We start from the raw sequence: 12851 nt of genomic DNA on the forward strand, positions 1-12851 counted from the left end.
CAGGGGTACATGAAATCAATGGCTTGGTCTTGGAGGTGCAGGGTTTTAGGGGATGGTTCAAACAGTTACAGGGATTCAAGAGCTAGGTTATATGGGTACATTATAATAATTAATAATAATAATTAATAGTAATTAATAATAATTATTATTAATAATAATTATTAATAATAATTATTATTTATTATTAATTATTATTTATTCATAATTATTATCGATAATTATTATTAATATATATTATTAATATTAATGTAAAATATAATTATATATAATATATATAATATAATATATATAATTATTATTCATATATATTAATTTTTTTTAAATTATTATTAATTACTATTATTAATTACTCTTAATTATTATTAATTACTTTTATGAATTACTTTCATTAATTATTATTAATTACAATTATTCATTATTATTAATAATTATAAATAATAATTAATAATAGTAATTATTAATAATAATTAATAATAATAATTTATAATAATAATTTATAATAATAATTTATAATAATAATTAATAATAGTAATTAATAATAATAATTAATAATAATTAATAATAGTAATTGATAATAATTACAAAAAGTAATTCATAATACTAATAAATAATAATAAATAATAATTAATAGTAATTAATAATAATTCATAATAATTAATAATAATTAATAATATTTAATAATAATTAATAGTAATTAATAATATTTACTATAATTAATAATAATTAATAAAAATTAATAAAAATTAAGAAAAATCAATAATAATCATTAGAAATTAATAATAATAATTAATAATATTTATTAATTATAATAACTAATAATAATAATTAATAATAATCAATAATAATAATAATAATTAATAATAATCAATAATATTAATCAATAATATTAATCAATAATTGAAATTAATAATAATAATTAATTATAATTAATAATAATCTTTAATAATAATTAATAATTAATAATAATTAATAACAATTAATAATAAATAATAAATAATAATTAATAATTAATAATAATTATTAATTAATAATTAATGACAATTAATATTAATATTAATAATAACAATTAATAATAATAATTAATAATTAATAATAATTAAGAGTAATAATAATTATTGATAATAAATAAATTATAAAAATTAATATTAATTAATAGTAGTTATTAATAATAATTAATAATAATATATATTAAGAATTAATTAATAAAAATTAATAATAATTAATAAATAATAATAATCAATAATAATTATAATTAATAATAATCAATAATAGGTAATAATTCATAATTAATAATAAATAATAAATAATAATAAATAATAATTACTGATAATAAATAATAATTAATAATAAATAAAAAAATTAAATAATAAAAATTAATAATTAATAATAATAATAATTAATAATAAATAATATTTAATAAATAATTGATAATAGTAATAAATAATTGTAATTAATAATTAATAATAATTAATAATTAATAATATTTATTATTTATAATAAATAATAATTAATAATTAATAATAATAACTAATAATAATAATTAATAATAATAATTAATTAATAATAATTATAATAATTAATAATAATGTTTAATATAATAATAATAATTAATGATAATGATTAATAGTAATTAATAATAATAACTAATAATAATAATTAATAATAATAATTAATAATAATAATTAATAACAATATTTACCCTTTATCCCTGAGTATCCACCCCTAATTGAGCTACGCCCCTACGACCTAGCAATAACTACACTTTACCCCTGTGTACCCAACCCTTGCTAAGCTACACCCCTGTGACGTAGCACTAACTACCCTATACCCCTAAATACCCAACCCTAACTAAATTACACTCCTATAACCGAGCAATTACCTACCTTATAACCCTGAGTACCCACCCCCAACTAAACTACACCCCTGTCCTAGAACTAACTAGCCTATACCCCTGAGTACCCACAACTAGCTAAGCTACACCCCTACGACCTAGCACTAACTAGCCTATACCCCTGAATACCCAACCCTATTAAACTACACCTCTACTACCTAGCACTAACTACCCTATACCCCTGAATACCCACCCATAACTAAGCTACACCCTTATGACTTGGCTGTAACTACCCTATACCCCTGAGTACCCGTCCCAAACTAAGCTAAACCCCTATGACCTAGAACTAACTTCCCTATACCCATGAGTACCCACCGCTAACTAAGCTACACCCCTATGACTTAGCACTTACTACCCTATACCCCTGAGTACAAACCCCTAACTAAGGCACACCACTATGACCTAGCACTTACTACCCTATACCCCTGCCTACCCATCCCTAACTGACCTACACCCCTATGACACCTAATCACATAACTACCCTTCACCCATGTATGACCAAGCGCTTACCAACTTGCACTCCTTTGACCCTGCCGTTTATATCCTGTACCCCTGTGCACCCACCCCCTTAATAATAAATAATTAATAATTAATAAAAAATAATTAATAAATGATAATTAATAATTAATAATAATAACTAATAATAATAATTAATAATGATAATAATAATTAATAATAATAATTAATAATAATGATTAATAGTAATTAATAATAATAACTAATAATAATAACTAATAATAATTAATAATAAATAATTAATAATACTAAAAATAATAATAATAATAATACTAATAATAATAATAATAGCTACCCTATATCCCTGAGTATTAACCCCTAACTAAGCTACACCCCTAAGACCTAGCACTAACTACGCTATACTCCTGAATAGCTACCCCTAACTAAGCCTCACCCCTACGACCTAGCAATAACTACACTTTACCCCTGAGTACCCAACCCTTGCTAAGCTACACCCCTGTGACGTAGCACTAACTACACTATACGCCTGAATACCCAACCCTAACTAAACTACACCCCTATACCCGGGCACTTACCTACCCTATAACCCTGAGTACCCACCCGTAACTAAACTACACCCCTATGTCCTTGCACTAACTAACCTATACCCCTGGGTACCCACACCTAGCTTAGCTACACCCCTACGACCTAGCACTAACTAGCCTATACCCTGAATACCCAACCCTAACTAAACTACACCTCTACTATCTAGCACTAACTACCCTATACCCCTGAATACCCACCCCTAACTAAGCTACACCCTTATGACTTGGCTGTAACTACAATATACCCCTGAGTACCCACCCCTAACTAAGCTAAACCCCTACGACCTAGCACTAACTACACTATACCCATGAGTACCCACCGCTAATTAAGCTACACCTGTATGACTTAGCTCTTACTACCCTATACCCATGAGTACCAACCCCTAACTGACCTACACCCCTATGATACCTAATCACATAACTACCCTTTACCCATGTATAACCAAGAGCTTACCAACTTGCACCCCTGTGACCCTGAGGTTCATATCCTCTACCCCTATGCACCATCCCCCTAATGACACCGTTCTTACCTTAACACCCCTGAAAAAGTCCCTAGTTGATCTTACCTGGATTCGAACCCTGGACCGTTTGCTTCAGAAGCGAAGCCCGTAGCTTTGAGCCATAGCGCAACCCTTGAGATATCAAGGAAAAACTACTATATACCTTATAAGGCTGGGTAAACAAGGCTATACGGTAGTTACTTCTAATTTTCAAGAGAGTGGCTAGATAGCTCAGTGGTACGGGCTTCGCTTCTCAAACAAGAGGGCCGGGTTTCGAATCCAGGTCAGATCAACTTGGGATTTTTTCAGGGGTGTAAAGATAAGGACGTTAAGTTGACGTTTAGATAAGTGATTTTGTGGGTGAGTTGACAGGTGTATAGGGTAACAAGGGTTGGTCAAAGGGGTCCAGGGTTTCAAGGGTTGGTAATAAGGGTCAATGATATCAAGAACTAGGTCATAGGGGTGCAAGTTATGAATGCGTGAGTACACAGGGGTACAGGGTATCTATGGCTTGGTATTGGAGGTGCCGGGTTTTAAGGTATGGTTCAAACAGGTACAGGGATCCAAGAGCTAGGTAATATGGGTACATTATAATAATTAATAATAATAATTACCCTATATCCCTGAGTATTCACCCCCAATTAAGCTACACCCCTACGACCTAGCACCAACTACGCTAAACTCCTGAATACCTACCCCTAACTAAGCCTCACCCCTACTACCTAGCAATAACTACACTTTACCCCTGAGTACCCAACCCTTGCAAAGCTACACCCCTGTGAGCTACACCCTTGGACGTAGCACTAACTTACCCTATACCACGCCCGTTTGATTGAGAAGCGAAGCCCGTACCACTGAGCCATAGCGCCACTCTCGAGATATCAAGGAAAAACTACTCTATACCTTATAAGGCTGGGTAAACAAGGCTATACGGAAGTTACTTCTAGTTTTCAGGAGAGTGGCGCGATAGCTCAGTGGTACGGGCTTCGCTTCTCAAACAAGAGGGCCGGGTTTCGAATCCAGGTCAGATCAACTTGGGATTTTTTCAGGGGTGTAAAGATAAGGACGTTAAGTTGACGTTTAGATAAGTGATTTTGTGGGTGAGTTGACAGGTGTATAGGGTAACAAGGGTTGGTCAAAGGGGTCCAGGGTTTCAAGGGTTGGTAATAAGGGTCAATGATATCAAGAACTAGGTCATAGGGGTGCAAGTTATGAATGCGTGAGTACACAGGGGTACAGGGTATCTATGGCTTGGTATTGGAGGTGCCGGGTTTTAAGGTATGGTTCAAACAGGTACAGGGATCCAAGAGCTAGGTAATATGGGTACATTATAATAATTAATAATAATAATTACCCTATATCCCTGAGTATTCACCCCCAATTAAGCTACACCCCTACGACCTAGCACCAACTACGCTAAACTCCTGAATACCTACCCCTAACTAAGCCTCACCCCTACTACCTAGCAATAACTACACTTTACCCCTGAGTACCCAACCCTTGCAAAGCTACACCCCTGTGAGCTACACCCTTGGACGTAGCACTAACTTACCCTATACCACGCCCGTTTGATTGAGAAGCGAAGCCCGTACCACTGAGCCATAGCGCCACTCTCGAGATATCAAGGAAAAACTACTCTATACCTTATAAGGCTGGGTAAACAAGGCTATACGGAAGTTACTTCTAGTTTTCAAGAGAGTGGCGCGATAGCTCAGTGGTACGGGCTTCGCTACTCAAACAACAGGCCCGGGGTTCGAATCCAGGTCAGATGAACTTTGGATTTTTTCAGGGGTGTAAAGATAAGGACGTTAAGGGGACGTTAAGATAAGTAAGTTTGTGGGTGAGTTGACAGGTGTATAGGGTAACAAGAGTTGTTCAAAGGGGTACAGGGTTTCAAGGGTTGGTAATAAGGGTCAATGATATCAAGAACTAGGTCATAGGGGTGCAAGTTATGAATGAGTGTGTACACAGGGGTACAGGGTATCAATGGCTTGGTCTTGCCGGTGCAGGGTTCTAGGGGATGGCTCAAACAGGTACAGTGATTCAAGGGCTAGGCAATATGGGTACATTATAATAATTAAAAATAATAATTAAGGATAATAATTAAGGATAATAGCTACCCTATATCCCTGAGTAACCACCCATAATTAAGCTACACCTCTACGACCTAGCACTAACTACGCTATACTCCTGAATACCTACCCCTAACTAAGCTTTACCCCTACGACCTAGCAATAACTACACTTTACCCCTGAGTACCCAACCCTTGCTAAGCTACACCCATGTGACGTAGCACTAACTACCCTATACCCCTGAATACCCAACCCTAACTAAACTACACCCCTATAACCGAGCACTTACCTACCCTATAACCCTGAGTACCCACCCCTAACTAAACAACACCCCTATGTCCTAGCACTAACTGGCCTATACCCCTGAGTACCCGCACCTAGCTGAGCTACACCCCTAGGACCTAGCACTAACTAGCCAATACCCCTCAATACCCAACCCTAACTAAACTACACCTCTACTACCTAGCACTAACTACCCTATACCCCTGAATACCCACCCCTAACTAAGATAATCCCGTACGACTCAGCACTAACTACCCGATACCCCTGCCTAGCCATCCCTAACTGACCTACACCCCTATGACTTAGCACTTACTACCATATACCCCTGAGTACCAACCCCTAACTATGCTACACCCCTATGACCTAACACTTACTACCCTATACCCCTGCCTACCCATCCTTAACTGACCTACACCCCTTTTGACACCCAATCACATAAATACCGTTTACCCATGTATAACCAAGCGCTTACCAACTTGCTCCCCTGTGACTCTGCCGTTTATATCCTGTACCCCTGTGCACGCACCCCCTAATGACACCGGCCTTACCTTAACACCCCTGAAAAAGTCCCTAGTTGATCTTACCTGGATTCGAACCCTGGCACGTTTGATTGAGAAGCGAAGCCCGTACCACTGAGCCATAGCGCCACTCTCGAGATATCAAGGAAAAACTACTCTATACCTTATAAGGCTGGGTAAACAAGGCTATACGGTATTTACTTCTAGTTTTCAAGAGAGTGGCGCGATAGCTCAGTGATACGGGCTTCGCTTCTCAAACAAGAGGGCCGGGGTTTGAATCCAGGTCAGATCAACTTGGGATTTTTTCAGGGGTGTAAAGATAAGGACGTTAAGGGGACGTTAAGATAAGTAAGTTTGTGGGTGAGTTGACAGGTGTATAGGGTAACAAGAGTTGTTCAAAGGGGTACAGGGTTTCAAGGGTTGGTAATAAGGGTCAATGATATCAAGAACTAGGTCATAGGGGTGCAAGTTATGAATGAGTGTGTACACAGGGGTACAGGGTATCAATGGCTTGGTCTTGCCGGTGCAGGGTTCTAGGGGATGGCTCAAACAGGTACAGTGATTCAAGGGCTAGGCAATATGGGTACATTATAATAATTAAAAATAATAATTAAGGATAATAATTAAGGATAATAGCTACCCTATATCCCTGAGTAACCACCCATAATTAAGCTACACCTCTACGACCTAGCACTAACTACGCTATACTCCTGAATACCTACCCCTAACTAAGCTTTACCCCTACGACCTAGCAATAACTACACTTTACCCCTGAGTACCCAACCCTAACTAAACTACACCTCTACTACCTAGCACTAACTACCCTATACTTTTGAATACCCACCCCTAACTAAGATAATCCCGTACGACGCAGCACTAACTACCCGATACCCCTGCCTAGCCATCCCTAACTGACCTACACCCCTATGACTTAGCACTTACTACCATATACCCCTGAGTACCAACCCCTAACTATGCTACACCCGCTATGACCTAGCACTTACTACCCTATACCCCTGCCTACCCATCCTTAACTGACCTACACCCCTATGACACCCAATCACATAACTACCATTTACCCATGTATAACCAAGCGCTTACCAACTTGCTCCCCTGTGACTCTGCCGTTTATATCCTGTACCCCTGTGCACGCACCCCCTAATAACACCGGCCTTACCTTAACACCTCTGAAAAAGTCCCTAGTTGATCTTACCTGGATTCGAACCCTGGCCAGTTTGATTGAGAAGCGAAGCCCGTACCACTGAGCCATAGCGCCACTCTCGAGATATCAAGGAAAAACTACTCTATACCTTATAAGGCTGGGTAAACAAGGCTATACGGTAGTTACTTCTAGTTTTCAAGAGAGTGGCGCGATAGCTCAGTGATACGGGCTTCGCTTCTCAAACAAGAGGGTCGGGGTTCGAATCCAGGTCAGATCAACTTGGGATTTTTTCAGGGGTGTAAAGATAAGGACGTTAAGTTGACGTTTAGATAAGTGATTTTGTTGGTGAGTTGATAGGTGTATAGGGTAACAAGAGTTGGTCAAAGGGGTACAGGGTTTCAAGGGTTGGTAATAAGGGTCAATGATATCAAGAACTAGGTAATAGGGGTGCAAGTTATGAATGAGTGAGTACACAGGGGTACAGGGTATCAATGGCTTGGTATTGGAGGTGCCGGGTTTTAGGGGATGCTCCAAACAGGTACAGTGATTCAAGGGCTAGGTAATATGAGTACATTATAATACTTAAAATTATAATTAAAAATAGTAATTAACAATAATAGCTACCCTATATCCCTGAGTATCCACCCATAATTAAGCTACACCCCTACGACCTAGCACTAACTACGCTATACTCCTGAATACATACCCCTAACTAAGCTTTACCCGTACGACCTAGCAATAACTATACTTTACCCCTGAGTACACAACCCTTGCTAAGCTACTCCCCTGTGACGTAGCACTAACTACCCTATACCCCTGAATACCCAACCCTAACTAAACTACACCCCTATAACCGTGCACTTACCTACCCTATAACCCTGAGTACCCACCCGTAACTAAACTACACCCCTATGTCCTAGCACTAACTAGCCTATACCCCTGAGTACCCACACCTAGCTTAGCTACACCCCTACGACCTAGCACTAACTACCCTATACCCCTGCCTACCCATCCCTAACTGACCTAAATCCCTATGACACCTAATCACATAACCACCCTTTACCCATGTATGACCAAGCGTTTACCAACTTGCACCCCTTTGACCCTGCCGTTTATATAATGTACCCCTGTGCACTCGACCCCTTAATAATAATAAATAATTAATAATAAATAAAACATAATTAATAAATAATAATTAATAATAATTAATAATAATAATTAATAATAAAAATTAATAATAATAATTAATAATAATGATTAATAGTAATTAATAATAATAACTAATTATAATAATTTATAATAATAATTAATAATAAATAAATAATTAAAATAATAATGATAATTATAATTAATAATAATAATTAATAATAATAGCTACCCTATATCCCTGAGTATCCACCCCTAATTAAGCTACACCCCTACGACCTAGCACTAGCTACGCTATACTCCTGAATACCTACCCCTAACTCAGCTTTACCCCTACGACCTAGCAGTAACTACACTTTACACCTGAGTACCCAACCCTTGCTAAGCTACACCCCTGTGACGTAGCACTAACTACCCTATACCCTTGAATACCCAACCCTAACTAAACTACACCCTTATAACCGAACACTTACCTATCCTTTAACTCTGAGAACCCACCCCTAACTAAACTACACCCCTATGTCCTAGCACTAACTAGCCTATACCCCTGAGTACGCACACCTAGCTGAGCTATACCCCTACGACTTAGCACTAACTACCCTATACCCCTGAGTACCCACCCCAAACTAAGCTAAACCAGTACGACCTAGCACTAACTACCCTATACCCCTGCATACCCATCCCTAACTGACCTACACCCTATGACACCTAATCACATAACTACCCTTTTCCCATGTATGACCAAGCGCTTACAAACTTGCACCCCAGTGACCATGCCATTTATATCCTGTACCCCTCTGCACCCACCCCCTAATGCCACCGTCCTTACCTTAACACCCCTGAAAAAGTCCCTAGTTGATCTTACCTGGATTCAAACCCTGGCCCGTTTGCTTAAGAAGCGAAGCCCGTACCACTGAGCCATAGCGCCACTCTCGAGATATCAAGGAAAAACTACTCTATACCTTATATGGCTGGGTAAACAAGGCTATACGGTAGTTACTTCTAGTTTTCAAGAGAGTGGCGCGATAGCTCAGTGGTACGGGCTTTGCTTCTCAAACAAGAGGGCCGGGGTTCGAATCCAGGTCAGATCAACTTGGGATTTTTTCAGTGGTGTAAAGATAAAGACCTTAAGGGGACATTAAGATAAGTGAGTTTGTGGGTGAGTTGACAGGTGTATGGGGCAACAAGAGATGGTCAAAGGGGTACAGGGTTTCAAGGGTTGGTAATAAGGGTCAATGATATCAAGAACTAGGTCATAGGGGTGCAAGTTATGAATGAGTGAGTACACAGGGGTACATGAAGTCAATGGCTTGGTCTTGGAGGTGCAGGGTTTTAGGGGATGGTTCAAACAGTTACAGGGATTCAAGAGCTAGGTCATATGGGTACATTATAATAATTAATAATAATAATTAATAGTAATTAATAATAATTATTATTAATAATAATTATTAATAATATTTATTTATTATTATTAATTATTATTTATTCATAATTATTATTAATATATATTATTATTATTAATGTAAAATATAATTATATATAATATATATAATATAATATATATAATTATTATTCATATATATTAATTTTTTTAATTATTATTAATTACTATTAATTATTATTAATTACTTTTATGAATTACTTTCATTAATTATAATTAATTACAATTATTCATTATTATTAATAATTATTATTAATAATTAATAATAGTAATTATTAATAATAATTAATAATAATAATTTATAATAATAGTTAATAATAATAATTTATAATAATAATTAATAATAGTAATTAATAATAATTAATAATAGTAATTGATAATAATTACAAAAAGTAATTCATAATACTAATTAATAATAATAAATAATAATTAATAGTAATTAATAATAGTAATTTATAATAATTAATAATAATTAATAATATTTAATATTAATTAAAAGTAATAAATAATATTTAATATTAATTAATAGTAATTAATAATATTTAAAATAAATAATAATAATTAATAAAAATTAATAATAATCAATAATATTCATTAGAAATTAATAATAATAATTGATAATAATTATTAATAATAATAACTAATAATAATAATTAATAATAATCAATAATAATAATCAAAAAAAATAATAATTAATATTAATCAATAACAATAATAATAATTAATAATAATCAATAATATTAATCAATAATATTAATCAATAATTGAAATTAATAATAATAATTATTTATAATTAATAATAATCTTTAATAATAATTAATAATTAATAATTAATAATAATTAATAACAATTAATAATAAATAATAAAAAATAATTAATAATTAATAATAATAAATAATTAACAATTTATAATTAATGACATTTAATATTAATAATAACAATTAATAATAATAATTAATAATAATTAATAATTAATAATAAATAAGAGTAATAATAATTATTAATAATAAATAAATTATATTAATTAATATTAATTAATAGTAGTTATTAATAATAATTAATAAAAATAAATAATTAATAATAATAAATATTAAGAATTAATTAATAAAAATTAATAATAATTAATAAATAATAATAATTAATAATAATTATAATTAATAATAATCAATAATAGGTAATAATTTATAATTAAAAATAAATAATAAATAAAAATAAATAATAATTACTAATAATAAATAATAATTAATAATAAATAAAAAAAAATTAAATAATAAAAATTAATAATTAATAATAATAATATTTAATAATAAATAATATTTAATAAACAATTGATAAAAGTAATAAATAATTGTAATTAATAATTAATAATAAATAATAATTAATAATATTTATTATTTATAATAAATAATAATTAATAATTAATAATAATAACTAATAATAATAATTAATAATAATAATTAATTAATAATAATAATAATAATTAATAATAATGTTTAATATAATAATAATAATTAATGATAATGATTAATAGTAATTAATAATAATAACTAATAATATTAATTAATAATAATAATTAATAATAATAATTATTAATAATAATTAATAACAATAATTACCCTATATCCCTGAGTATCCACCCCTAATTGAGCTACGCCCCTACGACCTAGCAATAACTACACTTTACCCCTGTGTACCCAACCCTTGCTAAGCTACACCCCTGTGACGTAGCACTAACTACCCAACCCTAACTAAATTACACTCCTGTAACCGAGCAATTACCTACCTTATAACCCTGAGTACCCACCCCCAACTAAACTACACCCCTGTCCTAGAACTAACTAGGCTATACCCCTGAGTACCCACAACTAGCTAAGCTACACCCCTACGACCTAGCACTAACTAGCCTATACCCCTGAATACCCAACCCTATTAAACTACACCTCTACTACCTAGCACTAACTACCCTATACCCCTGAATACCCATCCCTAACTAAGCTACACCCTTATGACTTGGCTGTAACTACCCTATACCCCTGAGTACCCGTCCCAAACTAAGCTAAACACCTATGACCTAGCACTAACTACCCTATACCCATGAGTACCCACCGCTAACTTAGCTACACCCCTATGACTTAGCACTTACTACCCTATACCCCTGAGTACAAACCCCTAACTAAGGCACACCACTATGACCTAGCACTTACTACCCTATACCCCTGCCTACCCATCCCTAATTGACCTACACCCCTATGACACCTAATCACATAACTACCCTTCACCCATGTATGACCAAGCGCTTACCAACTTGCACTCCTTTGACCCTGCCGTTTATATCCTGTACCCCTGTGCACCCACCCCCTTAATAATAAATAATTAATAATTAATAAAAAATAATTAATGAATGATAATTAATAATTAATAATAATAACTAATAATAATAATTAATAATGATAATAATAATTAATAATAATGATTAATAGTAATTAATAATAATAACTAATCATAATTAATAATAAATAATTAATAATACTAAAAATAATAATAATAATAATACTAATAATAATAATAATAGCTACCCTATATCCCTGAGTATTGACCCCTAACTAAGCTACACCCCTAAGACCTAGCACTAACTACGCTATACTCCTGAATAGCTACCCCTAACTAAGCCTCACCCCTACGACCTAGCAATAACTACACTTTATCCCCGAGTACCCAACCCTTGCTAAGCTACACCCCTGTGACGTAGCACTAACTACACTATACGCCTGAATACCC

Source organism: Nematostella vectensis, chromosome 12, assembly GCF_932526225.1.
Source record: "Nematostella vectensis chromosome 12, jaNemVect1.1, whole genome shotgun sequence".
Lineage (NCBI taxonomy): Eukaryota > Metazoa > Cnidaria > Anthozoa > Actiniaria > Edwardsiidae > Nematostella > Nematostella vectensis.